Below are 26,534 nucleotides of genomic sequence, written 5' to 3' on the forward strand. Positions count from 1 at the left end.
TGCTTTCAAAATCCGTAGTCTTTATATATTGTACGTAGCACACTAAACTGTGGAAAATTCTGAAAGAGATGGGAATACCAGACCACCTGACCTGCCTCTTGAGAAATCTGTATGCAGGTCAGGAAGCAACAGTTAGAACTGGACATGGAACAACAGTCTGGTTCCAAACAGGAAAAGGAGTACGTCAAGGCTGTATATTGTCACCCTGCTTATTTAACTTCTATGCAGAGTACATCATGAGAAACGCTGGACTGGAAGAAACACAAGCTGGAATCAAGATTGCCATGAGAAATACCAATAACCTCAGATATGCAGATGACACCACCCTGATGGCAGAAAGTGAAGAGGAACTCAAAAGCCTCTTGATGAAAGTGAAAGTGGGGAGTGAAAAAGTTGGCTTAAAGCTCAACATTCAGAAGATGAAGATCATGGCATCTGGTCCCATCATTTCATGAGAAATAGATGGGGAAACAGTGGAAACAGTGTCAGACTTTATTTTTTGGGGCTCCAAAATCACTGCAGATGGTGACTGCAGCCATGAAATTAAAAGATGCTTACTCCTTGGAAGAAAAGTTATGACCAACCTAGATAGCACATTGAAAAGCAGAGACATTATTTTGCCAACAAAGATCTGTCTAGTCAAGGCTATGGTTTTTCCAGTGGTCATGTATGGATGTGACAGTTGGACTGTGAAGAAAGCTGAGCGCCGAAGAATTGATGCCTTTGAACTGTGGTGTTGGAGAAGACTCTTGAGAGTCCCTTGGACTGCAAGGAGATCCAACCAGTCCATTCTGAAGGAGATCAGCCCTGGGATTTCTTTGGAAGGTTGATGCTAAAGCTGAAACTCCAGTACTTTGACCACCTCATGCAAAGAGTTGACTCATTGGAAAAGACTCTGATGCTGGGAGGGATTGGGGGCAGGAGGAGAGGAGGACGACAGAGTATGAGATGGCTGGATGTCATCACTGATTCAATGGATGTGAGTCTGAGTGAACTCCGAGAGTTGGTGATGGACAGGGAGGCCTGGCGTGCTGCGATTCATGGCGTCGCAGAGTCAGACACGACTGAGCGACTAAACTGGACTGAACTTAAAAGTCTTAGGCTCATCTCAAGGGGCTCATCTTGGAAGGGCCCTAATAAATGTGGACTTTCCCCTTCAAAGAATTCTCAGACCAACTACTAAGAAAATAAAATAGTCTGTGTTTGTTTGCATTAAAGTTCAGTAGATATTAAGAGTTCACTAAATTTATGGTGGCAATCATTTCATTATGTATATAAATAAAAGCATTATGCTATATACCATAAATTACATAGTGCTGCATGTCAATTATATGTCAATAAAATGATAAAAAAAGATGCTCAAATTTATATATATCATTTATATCTCAATGAAGTTGGAAAAAAGCAAAGAATAGACAAGAAAGGACAATAAGGCAGGAGATGGTCACTATTAGTACTCTTGCATGTTATATTGAATCAGAAAATAATTAAAATTTTTAATTGGAAACCTGTCCTATCAATTTCACAAAGTTGTTGTGAGGATCAAAATAAGTTATTTTTTCCTTGGAAACTATCTGTTCTACAAGACATGAAGTACTGTGCAAATGGAAATGATATTATTTTAATAGATTTTTAAAAACCATCAGAGTATTAGGCAGATGGGTCATGTGAAAATAAACACCGTGGATCTAGAAAGAGATCAGTGTTTAATCATACAGTGAATGAACACACACAAGTAAGTTGAGTGGGCATGCAAGTTTAAAACCACTGGCTAATAGAAAAAAATTACAAATGAAGTATTATCTAAAGTTTCTATTAGGACATAAAATGTCCTTCAGAGTTTCGGCCCTGCATCCTTTTTTCTTCCAGCTTCATTGAGATATAACTGACACATAACACTGTTAAGTTTAATGTATATAATGTATAGATTTGATGCACTTATACATTACAAAATAATTACCATTGTAGCATTAACTAACATCTCCATCAGGTCCCACAATTACCATTTCCTTTTTGTCTACTCCCACAGCAATTTCCAAGTATATAATAATACAGTATTTCTGACTAAAATCACCATGCTGTACATTAGATTCCCTAGGACTTACTGATCTTATAACTGATGTCCTTTGGCTGATATCTCTATTTCTGCCACCTCACTACCCCATGTTACTGGCTTTCTATGAGTTTGCCTTTTTCAGATTCACATACAAGTGATATTTTACAGTATTTGTCTTTCTTTGACATATCATTTGCCATAATGCCTTCAAGGTCGATCCATGTTGCTAATGGCGGGATTTTCCTTTCTTGTGACCAAATAGTATTTTGTTATACATACACACTACATTTTCTTTATCCATTCATCCATCAGTGAACACAGGTTGTTTCTATGTCCTGGCTATTGTGAACAGTGCTGCAATGAACATGAAGTGCAAGTATCTCTTTGAGATCATGTTTTCATTTCCCTTGGATATGTATCCAGAAGTAGAATTGCTGGATCATATATGGTAGTTCTTTTAAAAATTCTTTTTAGGAACCTCCATGCTGTTTCCCATAGGAGCTATACCAATTTACATCCCCAGCAACAGTGTACAGGAGTTCCTTTTCTCTACTTTTTTGCCAATGCTTGTTATCTCTGGTCTTGCTGACACTCTAACAAGTACGAGGTGGTATCTCCTTCTGATTTGCATTTTGCCAATTATTAGTGGTGTTCAGCTTCTATTCATGTACCTTTTGGCCGTTTTCATGTCTTCATTTTCTGCTGACTCTAAGCCTTATCTCCTCTGTCCCTCCACACCTCATACCTATCCCCCTAAATGCTCTACACTTTCTTGTCTTTGCATGTGCTATCTCCCAAGCCTGGGATTTCCTTTGAGTTTGATGAACTCCCACTTGTCCTTAAAGACCCAAATCTGACTTCCCTAGCCAAAGTAAATGTACAGTCCTTACTTTTCCTGCAGGGTTTTGCATGCACATCTACTATTCTGACTATTCCTATTAACGATAGTATGCACTGTGTATTTGCTTTTTGCTAAGCATTTTATGTGGTACTTTATGTTGACTATCTCAAATTCTCATAATTAAAATGCAATCATTTGTTGATCTGTTATTTCAAGTTAATGACAAGTAACATTGTTAGCTGCAGTTTGTATTCCAGCAAACGTCACACGTCAACTTTTGAACAAACTAATATAGTGAAAACGTGGTTTGGGGTAGTACAATACTTGGCACTGGGATAGAAAAGAAATGATAGTCTCTGTCTTTAAGGAGGTCATCACCTAGTGAGGAGGCAGGCATTTAATCAATAAGTGAAGTTAGAAAGGCTTAATATCAAATAGGAGAAGCCTGATCCTAGCTAAGAGTGCAAGGAAGAAAGTGGCCATAATCCAACTCCAGATGAAAACAGGACAGAGGAAAGTTCTTAGAAGCAAGCCATTATTCCCCTGCTGCAAGGAAGGGAAATATGTGACGCCTATACAATAAAAAATTGGGTCACTTTGTAAACTTGGGTTTGCTATGTAAAGTGATGAGAAACACTGCGAGGTCATAAAGCAGTTAACAAAAAATTTATCAAAAGCCAATTTTGTCAGCAGCTTCTCTAAATCCCAGAGCTCAACTAGGAAAGGCCATCCTCTTGCTCTGAAGATTCCAACCTGCCTTCCAAATGGGAAATGCAAACATAAATGACACATTTGGTGCAACTGTGACCACCTGACTTCCCTCCTTCAATGGGCTCTTTTCCCATTACTCAACAGAACGCCTATGTTAGGTTTTAACCTACGGACTATGAAACAACTCACATTTCTACCTTTCTTCCTGCTTCCAACTCCAAAAGGCAGCATCTGGTAAAATGAACATTGAGTATGAAAAGTAACCCCAACACAGTCTTTTCCAAAATGATAATCTATTATTAATAATAGAATCCAAAATAATGGAATTTTACTATTGACATGTTAACATTGTTAGCTGTGGGGTAAATACATCAAAATACATAATACCAAGTATGGTTAACATTTTAATTAGATTTAACAAAGATTTACATAAGCTAATACATGACAACCCCCAAATGTTATTTATTTTCTAGTGCTCCCCTTACCTAAGCATTGATATGTAGATGATCTCTAACGTATACATAATATTTAAATCAGTAATGTTGATAGTGCTATTTATCATGTTTTAAAAATTGTCCACAAAAATGTTGTCACCTTATGTATTTATACCTCTCATACAGAAAGTGACCATATGTAGCTTTTTTTGGTTAGATGCCACATCCAAAGACTCATGGCAGTATGTTACATGACAGGTTAAAGCAAAATCAAACAAACAGAAAAAAACCTGTGAACGTACTGTAATTTGGAATTGTATATGGTATTATATATTTGCTAGGAATTTGATATTTAGAGAAAAGAAAATACAGTTGGCCCTTCAATATCTGTATATCCATGGTATTCATCCAAAGAATGGAAAATATTTGGAAAAAAAAATTCCATGAAATTCCAAAAAGCAAAACTTGAATTTGCCACTCGTCTTCAACTATTTACATAGTACTTGCATTATATTTGGGCTTCCCTGGTAGCTTAGACAGTAAAGAATCTGCCTGCAGCGTAGGAGACATGGGTTCAATCCCTGGGTTGAGAAGATCCCCTGGAGAAGGGAATGGCAACCCACTCCAGTATTGTTACCTGGAGAATTCCATGGACAGAGGAGCCTGGTGAGCTCCAGTCCATGGGGTCGCAAAGAGTCGGACATGACTGAGTGACTAACACTACTACTAAAATGTCATTGAGGGAAACTGTAGTGCCACTAGGAAATGGTAGCTGAGGAGATGAGAAACATAAACATCTTTTTAAATGTTGAAGCCATGGATACAAGTGTTTGTCTAATCTGCTTTGTTTTGCTTTGTTCTGTTCATCTGGCTGGTAGGTAAGAGGTAAAGAAAGGAATCTTGGCAAAAGGTATATAATTCTAGTATATGTTGTATTTAATATTATTGTTATCTTAGAATACACTAAAGTTAAAAGTAAAATACATGTTAATTTGCAAAACTAATGCAGTACATAGTAAAAAAAAAAAATAGATAAACAGTGCATATAACTATTAGTAGCAGGAATAGACAGAATGGTAGATTTACACACAAAACTGCAGGAGTAGGGAAGGCTATGCAATTCACTTCACCTAAGGAAGTCAGATTTTGGTCTTAAAGCATGACTGGGAATGCATCAGACAGCCCAGAAAGGAAATCCTGGGCTTGGGTGACAGCATGTGCAAAGATATGGAGATAAAACTATATAGCATTTAGGAAGGTGAAGGTAAGGTATGATTAGGGAGGGGACAGTGAAACTTGAAAAAGAGGCAGAGGCCAAAGTCTGAAGAGTCTTTTATGCCATAAGACGACATTTAGACACTATTTCATTCACATTTTTTTCCTATAAGTTGGTGGGTTCCATTCTGTACATGACTTGCTGCTGCTACTGCTAAGTTGCGTCAGTCGTGTCTGACTCTGTGTGACCCCATAGACGGCAGCCCACCAGGCTCCCCCGTCCCTGGGATTCTCCAGGCAAGAACACTGGAGTGGGTTGCCATTTCCCTCTCCAATGCATGAAAGTGAAAAGTGAAAGTGAAGTCGCTCAGTCGTGTCTGACTCCTAGCATCCCCGTGGACTGCAGCCTACCAGGACCCTCCATCCATGGGATTTTCCAGACAAGAGTACTGGAGTGGGGTGCCATTACTTAGGGAAATTTTTAAAATACTTATGTCGGACACAACTGAGCGCACACGCGCGCACACACACACACATGTTCAGTTTCCTCACAACAAATGCAAACATATAGCCAGATTTTGCAAATAAAAATGTAATATACCCAGTTAAATCAGGATTTTACATAAACGCAATTTATAGTATGTTTTTGCAAGTATGTCCAGTACATATTTACTGGAAATTCAAAGTTACCTGGGTATCTTGTATTTTTTTTTTTTTTTCTGGAAGACCTACTCCCTCAGAATAATAAAATCAGAAGCTGAGGTGGGGCCCTGGCCACCAGCATTTCCTAAAGCTTTCTCTAGGATTTTCATGTGCAGGCAGGGTTAACAACCACTAGTCTAAGTGATGAACAGTCAAAGAATTTCAATCAAAGGAGTGACATGTTGAGAAAGATCACTGGGAAGAACCGTCTGACCAGCATATTAGAGACTAAAGGAGGAAGACGGGTGGCAGGGAGTCTATTAAGAGTTATTGCAGGCATCCGGTAAAGAGATGGCATTGGCTTGAATTAAAGCAGTGGTAGAAGACACAGAGAAAAAATGAGATTCTCGACCAGTGACAGGACATGATGACTAAGAACTTGAGGGGAGAGAGGGCACAGTACGAGGGGAAGATGCCCACTCACCCCTGCCCATGTCACCATTCCTTACCTCCACCTTCCCCACTCTTTCTTCAGCTTGGGTTTGAGCACAGCTGCGTTTTATTATCTAGGTGACCTTGGACAGGACACTTAACCTTTGTGAGACTCAATAATTCTTCCATAAAATGGTGAAAGGGTAATAGTAACCTATTTTGGAACATTATTTTTAAGGATTAAATGAAACACTACATTGAAAATCCTCATTCTGCCAGGCATGCTAAGCACTCAATGTTTTGCCTTGTTTATTGCTATGTTGTTGTAATTATAAATTTAATCAACCTGATTCTGATTACTTTTTGTTCCCCCTCTTTACATTCTCTCCCTATTTCTCCTCCATTTCTCGTTTCTTACTTATTTTTTTTTCCTTTTATTATCCCTTAATAATGATGTTTTGAATCCTGGAGTGTCAGGAGTTACCTATTTAAGAACAGTCTTGCTGAGTCTGGTTTAGAATCATTTAAGTAAAGACAAGAGGCTGAACATGGAAGCTGTAAGTAATTCTGAGAATAAATAACTGTAGAACAGCTTAGGGAATCACCAAACTATTCCAATATTCCACTCTTTGGATAGTAGTGTGACAACATCACATGATTCGTGAATATCAGAGTAGAAAGGACCTTTAGAACATATAGACCTACTATGATAATATATAGATCAATATAATGGCTGCGCTTTGGCACAAGCTTTTGTACTTAATTCCTTTAACCTATAAAGATCTCACTCCACATCCAGTATTCTGGAGAGGCTGTAGACAGAGTAGTAAAGAGGGCAAGCTCTTCCTTGATGAGACCCTGGGTCAAAAATAATAGGGTCAAAAAGTCATTTGGGGGACTTCCCTGGTGGCCCAGTGGTTAAGAATTCACCTTACAATGCAGGGGATGTGAGTTTGATCCCTGATCAGAGAACTAAGATCTCACACCCCACTGGGCAACTTAGCCCACATGCCGAAACTACTCTACTGAGCCCATGGGCTCTGAAGCTCGAGTGCCATAACCAGCGAAGCTGTGCACTGCAACGAAAGATCCCACATGATGCCACAAAGATCTCACATGCCACAACTAAGATCTGATGCAAGTAAATAATAAAAAAAAAAAATCATTTGGAGGGCAATCTGGAAAATTTGCATGTAGACTATTGGATGGTGTTATTGAATAAATGTTTATTTTTATGATGCAGAATGGCATTGTGATTAAATGGGAGAATGTTTTTATTTTTTGAAGCATCATAGTGACTGTAACTTACTTTCAGATGGTTTAGCCATGTGAATTAATACACAAATGTGTGTATGAATATACTTATATGTGTGTATGTATTTAAATATGTGTGTGTGGTATGAAGGGAAGGAAAAAACAGATTATCAGCATTGATGAATCTAGCTGAAGGGTATGTGTGTGTTGTATACTGCTTTTTAAAAGAAAATAATTTTAAATGTTAAAGAATCAGGAAAGAAAGTAAATTTTTAAAATAGAATGACTATCAGTATCAGAAAAAAAAAAAAGAGGGAGGAACAGGCTTTGGAATCAGACAGATCAGGTTCCAATCCCAGTTGGCAATGTTAGACAAGTTAGAAAACCTCCCTAAACCTAAGTTTCCTCATCTACAGAAAGAAGTTAATAATTATAATAATGTGCTTAATCACTCAGTTGTATCTAACTCTTTGTGACCCCCATGGACTATAGCCCGCCTGCCCCCACTATCCATGGGGATTCTGGTGAGATTACAGGAGTAGGTTGCCATTCCCTTCTCCAGGAGATCTTTACAATCCAGGGATCAGACCCAGGTCTCCTGTATAGGAGGCAGATTTTTTAGCATCTGAGCCACCAGGGAAACCCACCTGTTATTGCACTGTTGTTATTGTAATAACTGAATCATAAGGTGACGTGCTTAGCACCATGCCAGTAGTCTAACTGGAGTTCCTGCCCCTTCACAGTCTCAGAGCACATAGGAGTGAAATCAGGAATATGCTCTCTGTTCAATCCATGGTTTATGCAAGCTCACTTTTTTAACTTTTTAAAATTGATCCGTCTAAAAAAAAAAAAAAACAACAAAACTAGGACATCAATAAAAAGCTGCATCATTCTTTTGTGGGATAAATAAGTACGAACAGAAAGCCCTTAACTGTAGCTCAGGTAGCATAAAGGTGGCATTCCCCTCACTGTCATCTCTAAAGTCAGCAATAAACAAATCATAAAAAATGTGCTTGGAAATTTCAGCTCCACAGTAATAGCTGAAACAAAGGCAGAAAATTGCATCTCTCTGTGTAATAACTAAGCCTTTCGTTATGTGCTGCTGTATTAAATATAAAACATTTTCATTTCCTTTGTATAGGAAATTCAATAGGACCTGAAAAGGGGGTCAACCAAGTACTGTGACTTCCACAATAAAATGTGAGTGGTGCTAATATTCCTCTTCCAACTCTCGAGTGACTGCAAATAACCAAACAGATAAAATGTAGCTTTCATAAAACTCGAGGTTTGGTGGAGAATTAGCATGAGACTTGTGCTTGCTACTTGCTAACGGAAGGTTGGCCAAGAGCTCAGATTTATGCCATGAAATTTAAATGGTTTTCTCCTGAGGTTTTCTTCACAATATCATTGTATGCGGCTGAGTTAGTTTATTGGCACTTTTGTATGGGGATTGTTTTTGGAGGAGTGGGGAGTGTGGGCGGTAGGGGTGAAGGTAACCTATTTCTTTAAGAAATCCAGCACTTATAGGGCTCTAGGGAATTTTAAAGCAGGGAATTTGGAAGAGTAACACATGCAAGAGTCTCCAAATGGTGAGGCAGAATCAACAACATTTACAAAATTACGTTGGGGAAAAAAATAACATGGTAAGATCACAGTTCTTTTGTTGGGGTGTTTATAACATAACACATGGCTTCATCTCTCTAGGCTTCTGAAATTAGAATGATATTGCTAGAAGATTTTTATGGATCAGGCTTTGAATTTGTATGCAAGTTTGCAGGGAATTTTGTACAAAGAAACCTCAAATTAAATTCAGACATGGGTATTTTAGCAGCCAGGAAAGGTTATTCATGGTGTGTCCAATACAATGTCACTAACTAACTTAGAAACAAGAGGTCACAAATAGAAGTTAAGGAGGGTTAGGCCTATAAGCAATTCAAGCAGAATTTAATTACAAAAAGGGTAGCTGAATAATGGAGCGCATAGCTAAAGGCGGCAATAGATGCAGGAATTGTAAATCAGTTCAAGGAAGCCAAGAGAAAAAGGAAAAAGAGAAACAAATCAACTTTCTTAAAAATATCCTAAGGTTAACTGAGCAAGCCTCAGTGGATCAGAGAGTCAAGGCTTTATCCTTTCAACATCCCTGTGCTTTGAAAAAGACACCTAAACAGCAGTTCATTGATTTCCACAAAGGCCAAAGACCTGTGTCATCCACCCAATTGAATTCTTTTGTGCTGTACATGTGCTTACCCTATATTGTCTGCCCCCTTACAATTTTATCTCCCCATGTATACATTTCTCACACCCTGGGTAGGACACAATTATTCCATTCTTGCCAACATGCACTATATAATCACCTTGGGAACTGACATTTCATTCTTGCCCTTGCAATACACAAGAGGAATTAAAGGTCCATGTCCTTGGTGTCTTTAATGTTTTATTCCTTCTGTGCATTTCAAGGGTAGTAGCTAAATGCAAGAAAGAATTCGTCTCAAGCTGGAACTTAAAAAATATACACATCCAATAATAATTATGCTGTTTTTAAAATGACTATATTCCTGGACAAGGAAATAAAAAGCAGTAAGGCCGACATTAAAATGCCAAAATAGCAGAGGATGTCTGTGAAATGCAGCTTACAATGGGACTGCCAGAAAGCTTGAGCTAACATTAGAAGCATGTGAAAGTTGGCAACCTCGACTCACGTGGAGCTAAAGAAACTGTGTTTTTGTATATTCCAGTTCCTGTTGGTTTTGATCCCTTGAATGTTGCTTGGGGTATTACACTCCCAATTTCAAACAAATTTCAGCTAAACTTCAAAATATTTTCAACTATAAGAAACCAAACATGATTTCTCCTAAGCATAATAAATCAGCTCAAATTTCAGTAAAGCTTTAAGGATCTACATAGAACCCTGAGGTGTTAACAAAGTCCCTAGGAAAGAACTAACCATCCTCATGTCTAATTTTTAATATTTTTCTTTCTTCTATGTTATATATAAATGCTTAATTTTTTTATTTTATATTTTTAAGCAGTCTTACTCCTATTGCCCTGAACGTCTCAACGAAGCATTCCATGCTTTTGAATCAGGCTGCTTATTTAAAAAAAAAAAATAACCCACTTGACATTTATTGGGCAGGTGGCAGGCAGGCATCTCCTCTATAGGGAGAGAAAATGATTTTAGGTGTTTTCCCTACTCTCCTGCCTTTCTGACTAAGTGAATTTCAGCTCCTGATCCAAATCACAAAGGTCATCCATTAGCAGAAGGCAGAAATTAATTTGGCTTTCCCTGGCATCTTTCATATTCCGTGATCATCTAATACTTTGCATGGTCATAAGGCAGAGCCTTGGAGAATGGTCTGTGTGCAGGCTGCATATTAGAATGCCACCACATTCTTAGAGCCAACTTAAAATGCAACTTCAGACATAAAGATCTATAGAGAGGAGGTGGCTGTTCATGTTTTAACTAGCATGATTTATATTTAGTTATCATTTAAAAAAAAAAAACTGGGTCTCAACTATTTTACTCACTAATATTTGTAAGACAAAAGCTACACAAGTAGATTCATGGTGTATTTTTCCCCCCTTTCGTCACACTGTCTTGTCTCCTCTGTCATTAGTTCAGCAACATATCACTTCAAAACAGTAGGCCTAGGAAAGACATTTGACACTTCTAAACTAATATTTGACTGTCGACATGATTACTGTGACATCCTAGATCTAGATGGAATGTGTGAGGTAGATTCTCCCTCTGCCTTCCTCTGGCTTCTCTTACAGAAATAAAAGAACAGATTAAGAAAACCAAGAAGAATAAATAAAGGTGAAGAATCTGCTGATGCAGCCCTACATGAAGAATTGCATTACTTATTTTTAGATTTATGCTTAGAAGACAAAGAAATCTATCTGAGCCCCTGCCTGCATCTTTCCTTTAAACTCTTAAACACATGCATATATATTCACACACACACATATATAATACATAATGCAATCACTTTGATATATACTAGAGATGTACATTTTCATTCTCTCCTTTCGATTGATAACTTTTTTACTTTTCTTACACATGTCAAAACTTTTCACTTATAACCCAAGAGCTAGGGAACCCAAATCAGTACTGTTCTGAGTGTCTTGTGTGGTGATCCTAAGTAGCCTGTAAACACTTTCATCGATATGTATTGATGGGATCCACAGGCACTCTGAGTGATCCCACACTGGAAGGGCATAAACCCATGGCAAGTTGAGCAGGGAGGAAAGTGGTCCTGCTGTAGGCCAGAGCTGGTGAGGCAGTAACAGGATGCTCAGGGGCCATTGACAAAACGTCAAAGATTTCAAAGTTCTGACTAGCTCTCTGGTTAATGCCATGCTAAGCAGAAACATGACTTATTTCCTCCAAGGAACCAACAGACACACAAACATACAGAAATAAACACGGATTCTTTTTTTTCTCCTCCAGTTGCTCACTCTGCTTTCTCTGTCTCACATGCACCCGTGTGCACGTCTACACACACACACACGGTCTACGGGGAAATTAAGCGGTGCCAACAAAACAGTGTACTGAGAAAGTTCTTGGATAAATTAACAACGCAATTACATTACATGACATGCCACAAGATGGATGAGGAAAACTTGGCTGGTATTATGTTCTGTTTTCAAATTGCAATTTATTTGAGGGTTTTAATGGATGCCTTATTAAAACATCTCGGCCCTGGTCAGGTTTCAGCATATGTCACAGTGGCCTGTGATTGATGACACCCTCTGCTGCTTCTCTTGCACATTTGCAGGGAATTTAAGCAAAGAGGGAATGAGCTGAGGCCCAGCTTTGTATTGATCGTGCGGAGGTGCACTGCCTGGGAGCACAGTCTAATAACATTCTCTTAGCTGAACTGCTTCACATGAAGGCATTTATTACAAGAACTAAAATGTTATATTGCTCAGAATAAAAGAATATTGTACAAACAAAAGAGTTAGCACTGAGCGTGGGAGACTGAGAGAGGCTATGGTGTGCTCTGAAACCATGTCTTGTTGTTATCTTTCAGAGGTCACATTTTTAAGGGTTGATGAAAAAAACGAATAAAACTATGCTTAAAAGGTAAAATGCTGTGAGCTTTATTTTTGCTTATTTCAATCAGTTATATGTAATTGCTGAATTTCATGAGAAAAAAATGCCAGGTGACGACTGAGGCAAGCAAAGTTATTTGGAAAATAAATATTAAAATTGATCTCGGGACATTGTTTGTAGTGCCATCTGAAATCTCTAATTTACATATGCCATAGTTAATTTTTTTGACAAGCTCCTATTAAAACAGTGAGAGCTATTTGTACCTAAGAAGTAATTGTACTCCCACCCAAACAATAGCGATTTGATAGATTTTTGTCATATTTTTAATTATGAAAAAATTCTATTTGAAGTTTTATAAGCCTTTATATTTATTGTCAAGAAATTTGTGTTTCATACTCCTTACTCAAAAAAGTATGATTCCAGTCACATATACGTCATATACACATGTATATCTAGTCATAGAAAAAAAAGATGAGAAAGATACAAAATAAAAGGACAATGCTAGTTACCATTAGGAAAATACTAATTCCACTGTGCCTTTTTGTGGTTTAATTTTCTACATTACTTTTAAAATCAAATAGAAAAGCATTTCAAAGAAAGTTGTTACATCTCGCTTTATAAGAATTATTAGGCAAAGAAGTATTCTTGAAATAGTCAAAAAAAATAATCAAGGAAACTAATTCATATTTCAGTAATATTTGAGTCGTTCTTGGTAAGCAGAATCTATGCATTGAACATTTTAAAAGACATCAGTAGTAATTGAGGCAGAATGAAAATATCCTTATGCAATACTAAAAAAAGAAAAGTTTTTAAAAACTAAGAATAAGGAAAGAGTGTTGCATTTCCAGACTCTGGTGATGTTAAGATTTGTCAATTTCAGTTCAAAGGATTTTTTTTTTTTGCTTGACCTGCTATGATTGCTATTATTTGAACTGCCACATTTATTATTTTGTTAGCCTTTGAGGGCCTATAAAAATCTCACCTAATTGTATTGGAATCATCTAGCATTGCAGTCTAAGCCAAAGAAGGTGAGAAAATGGCCAACATTTTTTCTTGAAATGGAAGGAAAAAATAGTTAAAGAATGAACAAACACCAGAAACCAAAAATACTCCAAAAAGTCAGCTTTATGAGTCTCTCAAGAAATGGATACAGAAAACATTTTTTAAACGTTGACAGAAATTGTTAAGTTGTAAAAATGGATTTCCTAGCATTGTCAGTTGAATGTACCTTCTAATGTACAAAAATTCCAAATTTACAGTCTTTGAATAGGTTGTGACAGCTTTGGTGGCATGGTGCTGTGCAAGAAAAGGGAAATGTTAACCTCCAAGGCCTCTTTTTCTCTTGGATTTTAGATTTCATGTTCCTCTTCTGTCTTTTCATGGCCCCTTTTCTTTTATGACTGAATGCTTATATGTGTATCAAAAGGGAATAACTTTTCATTTACCATGGAAGTAGTTATACAATATCAGAAACAATGGATTCTTTTGTTCCAGAATGAAGACCAATTTTCCAAATTTGGAAAATTATTTAACTTCAAGTCAATGAACATTTATTAAACATCATCTACCTGTAAAGCTTAAAATTCAGCATTTAGAAAACTAAGGTCATGGTATCTGATCCTATCACTTCATAGCAAATAGATGAAGAAAAACTGGGAACAGTGACAGATTTTATTTTCTTAGGCTCCAAAATCACTGCGGATGGTGACTGCCACCACGAAATTAAAAGATGCTTTCTCCTTGGGAAGAAAAGCTATGACAAAACCTAGACAGCATATTAGAAAGCAGAAACATGACTTTGCTGACAAAGGTCTATTTACTTAAAGCTATGGTTTTTCCAGTAGTGTGTATGGATTGAGAGTCGGACCATACAGAAGGCTGAACACAAAGAACTGATGCTTTCAAACTGTGGTGCTGGAGAAGACTCTTGAGAGTCCCTTGGACAGCAAGGAGATCAAACCAGTCAATCCTAAATGAAATCAACCCTGAATATTCAGTGGAAGGACTGATGCTGAAGCTCCAATACTTAGGCCACCTGATGTGAAGAGCTGACTCACTGGAAAAGACCCTAATTCTGGGAAAGATAGAGGGCAGGAGGAGAAGGGGGTGACAGTGGATGACATGGTTGGATGGCATCACCATCTCAAGGGACGTGAGTTGAGAAAACTCTAGGAGATGGCGAAGGACAGGGAAGCCTGGCATGCTGCAGTCCATGGGGTTGCAAAGAGTCAGATACAACTTAGTGACTGACAACAGCAACCTGTAAAGCAGTGTGCCTGGCAGTAGCACCATGATTCTTTGCCTTTTTGTGGTGATAGCCAGCTTTAAGAACCAGGACCTTCTCACTATAAATTGCCTACATCCACACATGCCACAAGTTAGCTATCCATTAACCCCAGGTTAGAACTGATGCAATAAAATGACAATGAGCGACTGTCCCTAAAATGGTAAAGATGGAAACACGTATCAATAATTACACAGTTCAGCATTTGAGAAGAGCTATGGATGGGAAAAAATGCATTGTGTCTTTAAGATAATTCACATGTTGTATGTGAATTTTACACCAAGTGTCCAATAGCATAAAGGAGACGACGAGCTGAGTAAACCTGAAAGGAAAGCAATAGCACACCACGAATGTCAGAACCACACTGGGAGGCACGTGATGGCGCTATTTGCAATAAAAGAATTCCCTGATGATATGGGGAAGAGGATGCAGAAACATGGGACAAAGGGAAAAACAGACACACCAACAATACAAGAGAATACAGAAATAAAGAGGGAATGCACAGTACATCTTAAATGAATACAATATTCTATAACAATTACAGAAATGAAACCAGAAAAAAGAATACTGCTTAGGACAAAGTTTTCAAATACTGTGATTATTCTTTGAGTAACTTCTAGACTGAGATCCATACATTGTATATAAAAAGTAAATGAGAAATGGAGACTCAGATTCCTGAGTCTAGAAGTGGTTGTGTTAATATCACTGTCTGTCTCATAAAATGTTCCATCAATCACTTTCTGGTAAGGAATATTTATAACCCAAACTAACATACATGTGTTCCACTCATAACTTCTAAGTGAATCTGTTTAAGGGTGTTCATGGTGGTTGTATGTTATTCTCAAGTAATCCTTTGCATTTTCAAACTCCCTATGTTATTTCAGGTTCTTGGTTGCATTAGCAACTAATTTTAGGTAAATTAGTAGAATGTAATTTCTTAGCAAACTGTGAAGAAGCTCAGAGAGCCCATGAGAGGATAGGTAACAGAAAATGGGGACAGGCAGATAAGCTGAGAATTGTCTGGTTCTAGACAACCTCCATAATTTTGCAAAGAAGCCACTCGTTCAGGGGTCTCTCTTCATACCTCATAAGCCTTTTCACATTGTGGATAGGTTTTAAAAGGAGCAAACAAGAAACAGTAACCTAATGGATGAGCGCTTTCCAAGCCTCTGCTTGCATCATATTTACTTATATCCTATTGGCCAAAACATAAGGCCATATGGTCATGCCTAGAGTCAGTGTGGAGGGGAGACACAACAGAATGGGTACAAAAAGTGTAATTCACTGGGAGCCATTACTATATTTATATATTCAGCTTCTGGCTTCCATAATAGAAGGGAAATGCCTGTAATTTCATCCCACAAAGCTTACTCACAATGAACAAATAATGGAATGAAAGGCAATAGGGTGATATTAAGAAGAAAATGGGTAATGGATAGCAAAATAAGTGATAAACGACCACCATAGAACCCTATTTAGATTTTTAAAGTGAAATTATCTGAATCCTTATAGACACTATTTTATTCCTCTGAAAGTTCTGGGCTATAGTTAGGGATCATCCAGAAAGGATTCATGATTTTCCTAAATGACCAGTTTCCCCATTATATGCATGTGAACTTTTCAGACTAGTCAAGAAATCTATGAATTATAATCTTGGTTTTTTTTTTTTTCTTGAACAACCTTAATAAATATTCCTCAACTGATTTAGGTTACATCTGTTCACATACCAATTTTTGTGTCTAAATGAAAAATAATAAAGCCAAATATGAAATGTATATTTTGAAAGAATCTCACTGCTCTAGAAACTTGTTATCTTATGCGTCACACACTTTCAGTTTGCTTGGTAAATAACAGTAACTGGACCTAACCACGCTACTAAAAGTACACAGTGAAATGAAAATAAGTAGATATTTTCTGGCACAAATATAACCTCTTAACCTGAAGCATTCAAAGGTTAAATCTCAAAACCGAGTCCATTAACCTTTCTAAATGGTTGTGATATTAAAAACTGACTCTTAATAGCTATGGGTCATCATCTAATGCAATAACCATCAGCAATAAAGAGTTATGGATTAAGAACATTATCTATCTATAAAATGGTCATTTATGACACTTGTGCACAGACCATCTCTAAAATGCACAGATACCCATGACCAAGAGTTCAGACCTAATAATATACATTATGCGTTTATTAGTATAGTTAGATATTAGTGAGTTTTTAAGAGAAAAAATCATTACACTTATAAAAGGTTCATAGTATTTACTTCAAACATGAAACTAAAAGAAAAACATCTTCAAGATTACCTTTCATTGAGCTATAACTCAGGCAGGTGGAGCTAAATAACTTAGATTGTTAAATAAAAATTAGCGTGTTTTTGTCTAGTGGCTGTGCCACAGGACAAATTTGGACTCATCTACATAATTGAGGAACAGCCACTCACATGAAAACTTCCATGTCTTTTCAAATAGATAATTGTTCATTTGAATTGAGCTATATTTTGTTTCTTATAACTTAGACAATTAATCCAATTTATGCTTACACAATAGTTACTATGTATCATCACCAAGGTATGCTATGTTTGAACTTCATAGTTATGAATGAAACTTTGATTTAACAGGGACTTAGCCTCAGTAACGGAGAAGGCAATGGCACCCCACTCCAGTGTTCTTGCCTGGAAAATCCCATGGATGGAGGAGCCTGGTAGGCTGCAGTCTGTGGGGTTGCTAAGAGTCGGACACGACTGAGCGACTTCACTTTCACTTTTCACTTTCATGCATTGGAGAAGGAAATGGCAACCCACTCCAGTGTTCTTGCCTGGAGAATCCCAGGGACAGGGGAGCCTGGTAGGCTGCCATCTATGGGGTCACACAGAGTCAGACACGACTGAAGTGACTTAGCATAGCATAGCATAGCCTCAGTAAATATTCTTAAAGACCAGCAGCACCTCAAAATACACTCTTTTGCAAAAATAGACCCACAAAATTAACCCAAGTTAGCAACTTCACTTTCTCTTTTCACTTTCATGCATTGGAGAAGGAAATGGCAACCCACTCCAGTGTTCTTGCCTGGAGAATCCCAGGGATGGGGGAGCCTGGTGGGCTGCTGTCTATGGGGTCGCACAGAGTGGGACACGACTGAAGCGACTTAGCAGCAGCTGTATTTTCTAACATATCTACTATATTAACCTGTGTTTTGTCTTCAGCCTTACAAAAACAAGAGGAAATGTATTCATGGCTGAAATCACATTGGATCCTGCTCTTTGGAGGAGAAAGGCAAAGATACAGGAAAAAAATAGACAGGAATTTAGGGTGCTTTGCATCTTACTAATCTTTAAAAAAATATGAGAACATTTTCATTTTCCTGTGTTATATGAAATTTATTTGGATTTCTCCCTCTACATTTAGTGAACAATTTATATCTTCATTAGAACTATATGACTATTGGGTACATAATTAATGCCCCTTATGCATATTATTTTTATTTTAAAGTCCAAAGTAGCAATGAAATAAAAGAATGCCAGTGTTCAGAAAAACAAGGTGCAGATTCATTAATAGGGATCTGCTGTTTATGTTAGTTTTTTCTAAAATGTTTAAAAACACACTTATAAGCAATTTATAAATATGCATTCTCTACCCAGAAGAGCAATAAACAGGTCATCTTTAATAACTCTTAATTTTAAAACTTGTTCCCCCCCCTGCACTCCTTCTAGGAATCAAAGTTCTGATGAATTAGAACTTTGGCCTGCTCTAAAGAGGCAATAACCTCTTGGTCAGTCAAGACCTTTATCTTCATGATCTAACAGATCATCTAGGCCACACACTTCCGTCCAAGAGTCCCTCAAGATACCTCTTGCCAACGTCTTTATGACTCTCTGGGCTAGAGTAACAGATATCCGATCTAAGATTAATAAATAATGTGTAAGGCTCAAAAAATTTTTGTCAAATTTACTAAAGCAAAATCTCTTTTGTACTCCCCTGCCAATAGTTCACTCCTAAATTATTGTTATGATAATCTCAGGTCAGGATATTTCAGACCAATGTCAAGAAACTAAAAAAGTTCTTCAGGGTTAAGTAAGTAATATGCCACATTCAAATTGTTAAGGTGATAGAAAAACAAATCTATAAGACCTACTGAATCCATAATAATCATAGAAGCATAACTTACGGTTTTTGTTTCCTCTTATAGAAGCCTAAATATTTATTTGGCATGCTAGACTATAAGCACCTTGGAAGAGTGATTTATATTTTATTAACCTTTTCAGCCAGCATGTATAAAATAGAAACCAGAGCTTCATGAATGATATTTACAAGTTGACAATAACAAGTATCAAGCATCATGTAGTTGAATGTTCAATATTATTTCAGAGAGTTGAAGCTCTTAAAATTGTCTCCATATTCTCAATAGAGCCACCAAGTATAAACAGAGTTGAAGCAGACAGATTTCTTTCTTTTGGTAAATTTCCTTAGAATCTATCCTGCAATGCGGTTAGTTTGCCAGACTGCTTTCACCACAGGATGTTAAAACAACACAATAATCAACCAAACTATGTTAACCAGAGTCCCTAAAGGCATATGTTTTATGAAATAAGTAGAAGCAATGCAATTTCACAATAAGTATAACATCAGTATAAATTCTTCTGTCAGCAATTCTAATTCTCAAAAGGCACCTTGTATATTATCTCTTTATTCAAATATCTAGACTTCTGTAGTTATCCTTGTACTTTTTATAATAATCCATTGAGATTTCAGATATATGTTTCTCCTATTTTTTTCTATTCCTGTTTCTTTATCTTCTTCATCTCCCTTACCTTTCCTCTTGTTCATCTCCCACTCCCCCTCTACACTCACCTTTTGCTTGCTGAAAAAAAAATTACTGATAGTATGATAGATATCCCATTTCTCCATATTTCATTTCCTCAAATGCTGGGCATCCAACAAGTTTTATTCCAACCACTGTCAGCTGGATCATTAACCAGGCACTGATATAGAGGGAAAAGGAACCTGCTTTATATGAAGCATTAGCTTAAAGAGCAATGTACGTCAATCATTTTTTGTTGTTATTTAACTGCACAGAGGAGTATTCAAAATAATCACCTTTGTAGGATACTTACTTATCCCAACAAAAAAAGATACAAGAAACAAACAAAAAATTCATACTTCTCTTCTGAAGTTATGTTTAGGTACTATGACACGTTTACTTATTTTTAAAATACATTTTTAAAAGTAATTCTTTAGATAAATGTGAGCATTTTTACTTGAAAATGGTTCAGGGAATAAGTTGAATAAAAGGCAGGTTTTAGACTTTACCATAAGTCAGAAGTTTATATATATATATTTTTTTTATTTTAAAGTTGTCTTCTTTTAAATAGAAATATGGTTCTGCTTAGATAATCTGGCAGAACTTGCCTTCCTTTGGTGGAAGGACTGAATTCCTATATGTCTTAAGGAACCAAACAATTGATCACAACCACATTTACCTAAAAAAGGAGTTGTCTTCGTAACTCTTTTATGGCGTGAAGATCCTTAAGAAAGGTAGAGAAGATAGATTATGAGGATCTTGCCCACTAGGAAGCTCCTCCCTAAGAGGACTCAATTATAGAAATGATAACAGCATGGAACTACAACAGAGAGCATGATCCCCTTCCATCTGCTTCCAGTTGGATCTCCCAAAAAAGTAGTACCATATATTAATGCATTACAGTTCACTGATCTCAGCAAAGCCTGCCTGATTTGCCACAGAACAAAGGCCCAGAAGTTCACATGGAGTCTTATCCACGTTTCTGACTTGTTTACTATTTTCTATCCTCACTCCCACTGTTCCTCATTCCAGCACCTAAACAGCACATAGCATATGGAGGCATTACGCTCAATATTTACTAAGAAGACAGAAGGAATAGATGGCAAACTTTAGCATGCTGCCTGTTCATCCTCTCTCCACAGATGCAGGGGGAACAGGACTTAGGATACACTTGAGGATATTAAGCCTCTCAAATGAAATATCCAGTACACACTGAAACTCCCTCTCTTTCTCTCTCTGAACTATATTTTAACCATTAATATCCTGGGAACTCATCATTACTTGGACTTTGGCATAAAGCCACTTATTTTCCTAGGAAAAATAATTCCTCTACTCCATCCTCATCTTCTCATATTAAAGTGTGTGTGTGTACATTTCATTCCCTTTACTAGTAATTGGTTTTGGAGTAGACATGCAGCCAAGTTGTAGATGACGATATATGTCATATGTGCCGGGAAATAGTTTGGAAGCATTTCTAGGAAAGGTTCAACAAAAACACACAAGATACAGACAGTTGCAGTTTTGCTCTCGTGCTGGTATATGGAGATATGATACCTGGGATTAAGTGCCCATCTTGAGACCAACAAGGATAACAGCTATGCTGAGGATAGCAGAGTGGGAAAAGGAATAGGGTCAGGATGCTTGGTAACGCAAATAAACTGCTATATTACCCAATCCTGAGATTCCATACCTTCTGACTTAGCATATAACACTTTTAAAAAAAATTCCATCCTGTTTGAGATATGTTGAGTTTTCTGACAAATTGCAACCTAAAACGTCCTAACATTCCTCAAAATGAATTTTAAAAACGCTCCTTACTCTGCACCTAGGAATCTTATTTCAATACTACAGCATCTGATCCTTATCTGAGGCCTTTAAACTCCTAGGGCTGCTTGGCAAGAGGCTTAAGCAATTATCTAAAAATCTTTACTTACTGCTATAACAGAGATGGGGTCTAGGATTTTAAGACAGAAAGAAATTCCTCTCTTCATTTTAGTTTGCTTTCTGATTTTCATTTTGACACCTTAATTTCTTAAACCACTGAAATTATGTATTCTCTGTAGTTTATAAAAAGGCAAAACAGCAAACTAACTTAAAGCATAGGCTCTGCAATCGAAGGTCCTTGTTCAAATTTTATGATCTTCTCTACCTTGAGCAAATTGTATATAACACATGTATTAAAAACTATTAAGGCCTGTTTCCCATCTGTCAGTGGGTGTAATAGAAATTACCTAACAATGTTATACATGGAACATAGCTAGCCTTGACTTCAGTAAACTTATTCTATATTCATTAAAACTTCCATTAAATTTACCTTGACAGACAAGCTGCCAAAAGACAGACTTTGGGAATGCTCTGGACAATCCAGACAGAGAATGATACGCTTTGAAGGAATGATTCTGCATGGAAATATACCTACTTATTTGGAGCATCATTAAGAATTGTGAACAGACTCTTGTGTCTTTTGAAAGAGATGGGAGAGAAAAGCCCTCTATTGAAAAGGAGTGTAGATGGAGGGCTTCTTCATCTTTGTACTAAAAAAGACACTACTAATGAGCCCTGCAAAGCTGAGGTGAGACAGCCAGGTTGAGCATCACCCAGAACCTCCCCTAAAGGGTGTGTGTTTCTTGTTATGTCTGTGAAGAGAAATGGAAATAGAACTTTTTTTTTTACTTTGAGAAGCAACAAGATATATTGAAAGCTCTGCCTTTTCATTGATTTCATCTCATCTTTGATTTTCCACCCCCCCAGGTAATATAGTTAAAAATCTGACCACAAAATAGACAAAAGAATTGCAGAAGAGGGACTTTCCTCTCAAAATAAGCTTAAGCACCTAGCAGAGAGGCAGAGTTTACCAAAAAAAAAAAAAAAAAAAAATCACGTAATGGATAAACACTGCCATACCTTCAGTGCATCCTTCAAGTCTTAGAATATTTGCAAGTGTTTATTTGCAAATATGTGTTTCTGGGGTTTCATGTCTCCAAGTTCCAATTTTGCATAATTTAAATTCTAAACATTATGTAGATAATGCAGTGTTTACATGTGGACTCCAAAAGTCTACCTTTATGACACTCACACTACTTAAAGCAACATTTTCTGGTAATAATATAAAAACCTTGGATTTTAAATGTTTCCTTTAAGAATAATTGCCTGGTTTAGCACTGCAAATGTCTTGACAAGGCAATAAAGCCTTGTGACTTTACAGCCTGTGCTTAAAGAGCTATGCTATGGCGTTTGGTGCCCATTAGGCAAACTTAATTTGATAGCTTCCCCGTACTTGGTCCACTCCTACTTCACGCCCACCAAGAGTTTAAAAAAAAAAATACTCTCAGAACTTTAGGACAATTTTTGAAGATTTCCATTGTTCCTTGAGTCCTCATCTCATTATTAAGTATTCAACAGTGCATCCTTGGAAGAGGTAATGGAAACAATCATATTTGGAGGTTAATTCCAGGGGTATGAGACAGTCATAAGTGGAGAATGGAGAAGGAGCCACAGAAAAACCAATGGCACCTTTTAAACTCTTTGAAGATTTATACTGTATTAATTATTTGGCATAGAAGATCATTTGTACTTTTTACAATTATTAAATTCCCTGTTTGCACTGGGGAGAAGCTGCTACATGTTTTGATATCTGCCTGTACCTTCAAGTAGTCTTTGAGGAGTGCTGTGTTAAATAGAAGTACAAAACCAAGCCCATGTGTTTTCTGACCTTATGGGAATTTGATATCTAACTAAGCACGAACATGCATTAAATCATATTCTTGTCCAAATCTCTTGAATTAAGAAACTGCTGCAGGAAGTCTTTTTGTTTTGTTTCTTTCAAACACTTTGTCTACATGGGAAACAAACCTCAGACAAAAGACTGAGGTCTTCCTCAGGGGAAAACTGTTAAAACACAGCACAGCAGAAGCACTGCAGAAACCCAGCATTTGCCTACCAGATTTCACTCAAGTCTCCAAGGCACGGTCTACTTTGTACCTCACTACTTACCCCTGTGATTTGATTTGGATGTATGTAGGCTGTCTAGGATTTTTATGTGTCCCCTTTTTTTTCTGATCATCTCTAAACTGTGCCCTTAAAAATAATAGCCTTTTAGAATCTCTATAAAACTAAAATTTATCTTTCTTACCTTATGTCCATTTTCTTCCAAAACACACGTCTTGTGGATTGCTTTATAAAAAATAAAATGTTATCAGCCACTCTTGAATACAAAATAAACCCAGTTTACCCTAATAAAGTTATCTTTACAAGAAGAGCTTATCCTTAGTATGTAGATGGCTAATAAAGGAATGCACCTACAAGATACTTTGCCTCCCCTAGAATGCCAAGACTTCCAATATTTTTTTTTCTTCTGAATTCTGTTAAACTAATTTTGTGTGATAGGCAAATATGTCCTCCACATGCTGGTGAATTAAAATTCAGCTTTCAGTGAATAAGATTAATTGCCTCTTCAGACAAAGCTGGATTTGCGCTCCTATTAGAGAAAGGGGAGGGGGGAGAAGCAAGGGGCAGGGTGCCAGCTAGACTGCAGTATTCAGTTACACGTGAAATGATTTGTAATTCTGAGTAATCACTTAGGACAAGCCCTTGCACCATTTTATCTGTACATGACTCTAGGCCAAAGTCAATACTCATAGTAAAATAATGAGATGAAGCTAACTGAGCCCTTTTATTAATGCTCCAAGGAACAAATCTGATGCTTGAGTTTTTCCCCACTGAAAGTATCCACTTCTTCCTAAAAAATGAACAAGTGGGTCAGGATGCCCAGTAGCAGCCAGGGTACCTGCTTCAGCAAAAGTGTAAATAACCAGCTCTTCCCACCTCCTCCTTTTTGTTTGTGCACCAGGCTTCCCCCGGCACAGGTGAAAGCACATGAATTTTGCATTACCTCTAGGCTCATTAAAGAGATCTGGCTCTCCCCTAATAGTTTCCCCTGATTTGGGGGAGACACACACACACACACACACACACACACACAGTATGATGAGTCTTAAGAGAAACAATGCACAGTACTTTTTTCTCTTCCTCATCAGTCTTATAAAGAAAATACACTGTTGTAGCAAAGGCGCAGCTTGGTAACAGTCAGCCTGCAACTGTCAGGGAAGTGAAATGGATAACCAGCTGTCCCAGTTTCCTGGAGACGGGGCGCAGGACAAGACATGATGCTGGGAAGGAGGGGAATGGAAGGGGTTGGGGACATCCTTGATTGTAGCCCCCAAATTTCATTTCCACCTGTGTCACCACCTGTCAGGTAACCAATCTGGCAGTCAGCATCAAATGGCTCACTCACTAAATAATGGGCAGTGTATTACTCTACTCTGTGCTTATTGAAGGCCTAAAGAATGTTTTTTTTCTAGGACTTGGAGAAATAATCTAATTTACATGGTGAGTATTTTGTTTTTTTAATTAGAAAAACCCAATAGAATATTTCCACTTTTCACAGAAAAAATTTTTAAAAAAACGGAACCAACTTTTTCTTAGGCAAAATCATACACATGTACTCCAAAATAAAACAACATAGGTATAATAGAAGAAAGGGAACAAAAGGTACCTGCAAATTTCAAGTTTGTCTCCTCTTAGCTTGGTGATTCTTTCAAGTCCCTTGATATCTCTAAATACAGTCTTCTCATCTACAAAAGGAGGATTACACACTTACAGTCAAATTGTGAAGAGTAATACTTAGTTCAACACCTCACACATAAACACAACTGTTCATATCCCTCCATCTCTTGGATTATTCATGTTATAGGGGTGGGAAATAGTGATATAAACAGATCATAGAGAGATTTCAATGCAATTACTCCTTCCAAGTTTTCTCTGATTAGAGCTTTCTGTAGAGGACGAAAATAGCTTTTTTGAATTCCATTTCTATTAGTATGCTTATTTGCTGTGCCCATACCAACAAACATGAAATTTCCCTCATATAAGCTTTTTAGCTTATATGAATTGCCAATCAAATGATCAGTCATGGACCACAGAGAAATTACTAAAATATTCAAGTATCTACCTATTGAGCACATATGAAATTCACATTAATTCTGTTTTCCCAGACTATAATGCAGTGTTACACAGAATCTAAACTTGGAATTTTCTTTTAAAGATTTCAAGATGCAAAGTTCCTATGACTAAATAGCTCACACTGTCCTGGAAGAAACATTCAGTCTAATGAGGACTCAAGGAACACAACACAAACATCCACACACTCACATGAACACACACAAAGCAACCTGAAAAGAGCATTTAGGAGAAGACACAACACATATGAGGTTACCAACATTGGAGAAAGCTTGATATTAGGAGGGGGCCTGAAAAAATTTTGGCGTACCTGGAGTGCAGAGAATAAGTGGAGGAGTAGAAAGAACTGACGGAGAAGGCAATGGCACCCCACTCCAGTACTCTTGCCTAGAAAATCCCATGGATGGAGGAGCCAGGTGGGCTGCAGTCCATGGGGTCGCTAAGAGTCGGACACGACTGAAGTGACTTAGCAGCAGCAGCAGCAGCAGAAAGAACTGAGACCCAAAAAAGGCAAAAAGCCGGAGTCAGGTGGTACTTAGCAGCAATTCTGAAGTGTTTGCACCTGATATGGAGGAAAGGCACGCTCAAATTTTAGGTGAAGAAGAATCACGTAATGAGCTTGTTAAAAACACAGAGTCTAGGTCCTTCCACTGTCAGTTCCAACTCAGAAATCCTGGGGTGATTCCTGAGCCTCTTCTTGCTAACAGACTCTCCACGTGATCTGATGCAAGGGGATATGCAAAACTCTAAGAAACTGTGGCAGTAAATGCACTAGGACTCATTTTATCAGAAGAGT

The 26,534-nt window shown here is 37.4% G+C and overlaps 1 long non-coding RNA gene across 9 annotated transcripts in view; it reads right to left on the reverse strand.

The window, feature by feature from the left end:
- Window positions 1-26,328, reverse strand: part of LOC147364805 (uncharacterized) — a 131,121-nt gene extending 104,793 nt beyond the window's left edge. For 5 of the 9 annotated variants that reach the window (XR_015135016.1, XR_015135012.1, XR_015135013.1 and 2 more), the window contains exons 1-3: window positions 26,049-26,328; window positions 25,275-25,353; window positions 23,853-23,893 (exon numbers count right to left, since the gene is read on the reverse strand). This is a non-coding gene — a long non-coding RNA (uncharacterized LOC147364805). The remainder of the gene's footprint in view (window positions 1-23,852; window positions 23,894-25,274; window positions 25,354-26,048) is intronic. The other 4 variants (XR_015135009.1, XR_015135010.1, XR_015135011.1 and 1 more) reach the window with 4 other exon arrangements.
- Window positions 26,329-26,534: the final 206 nt, after the last annotated feature.

Source organism: Bos grunniens, chromosome 10 (genome assembly GCF_055505025.1).
Source record: "Bos grunniens cultivar Pamir isolate PY7600 chromosome 10, Bosgru_T2T1.0, whole genome shotgun sequence".
Taxonomy (NCBI): domain Eukaryota; kingdom Metazoa; phylum Chordata; class Mammalia; order Artiodactyla; family Bovidae; genus Bos; species Bos grunniens.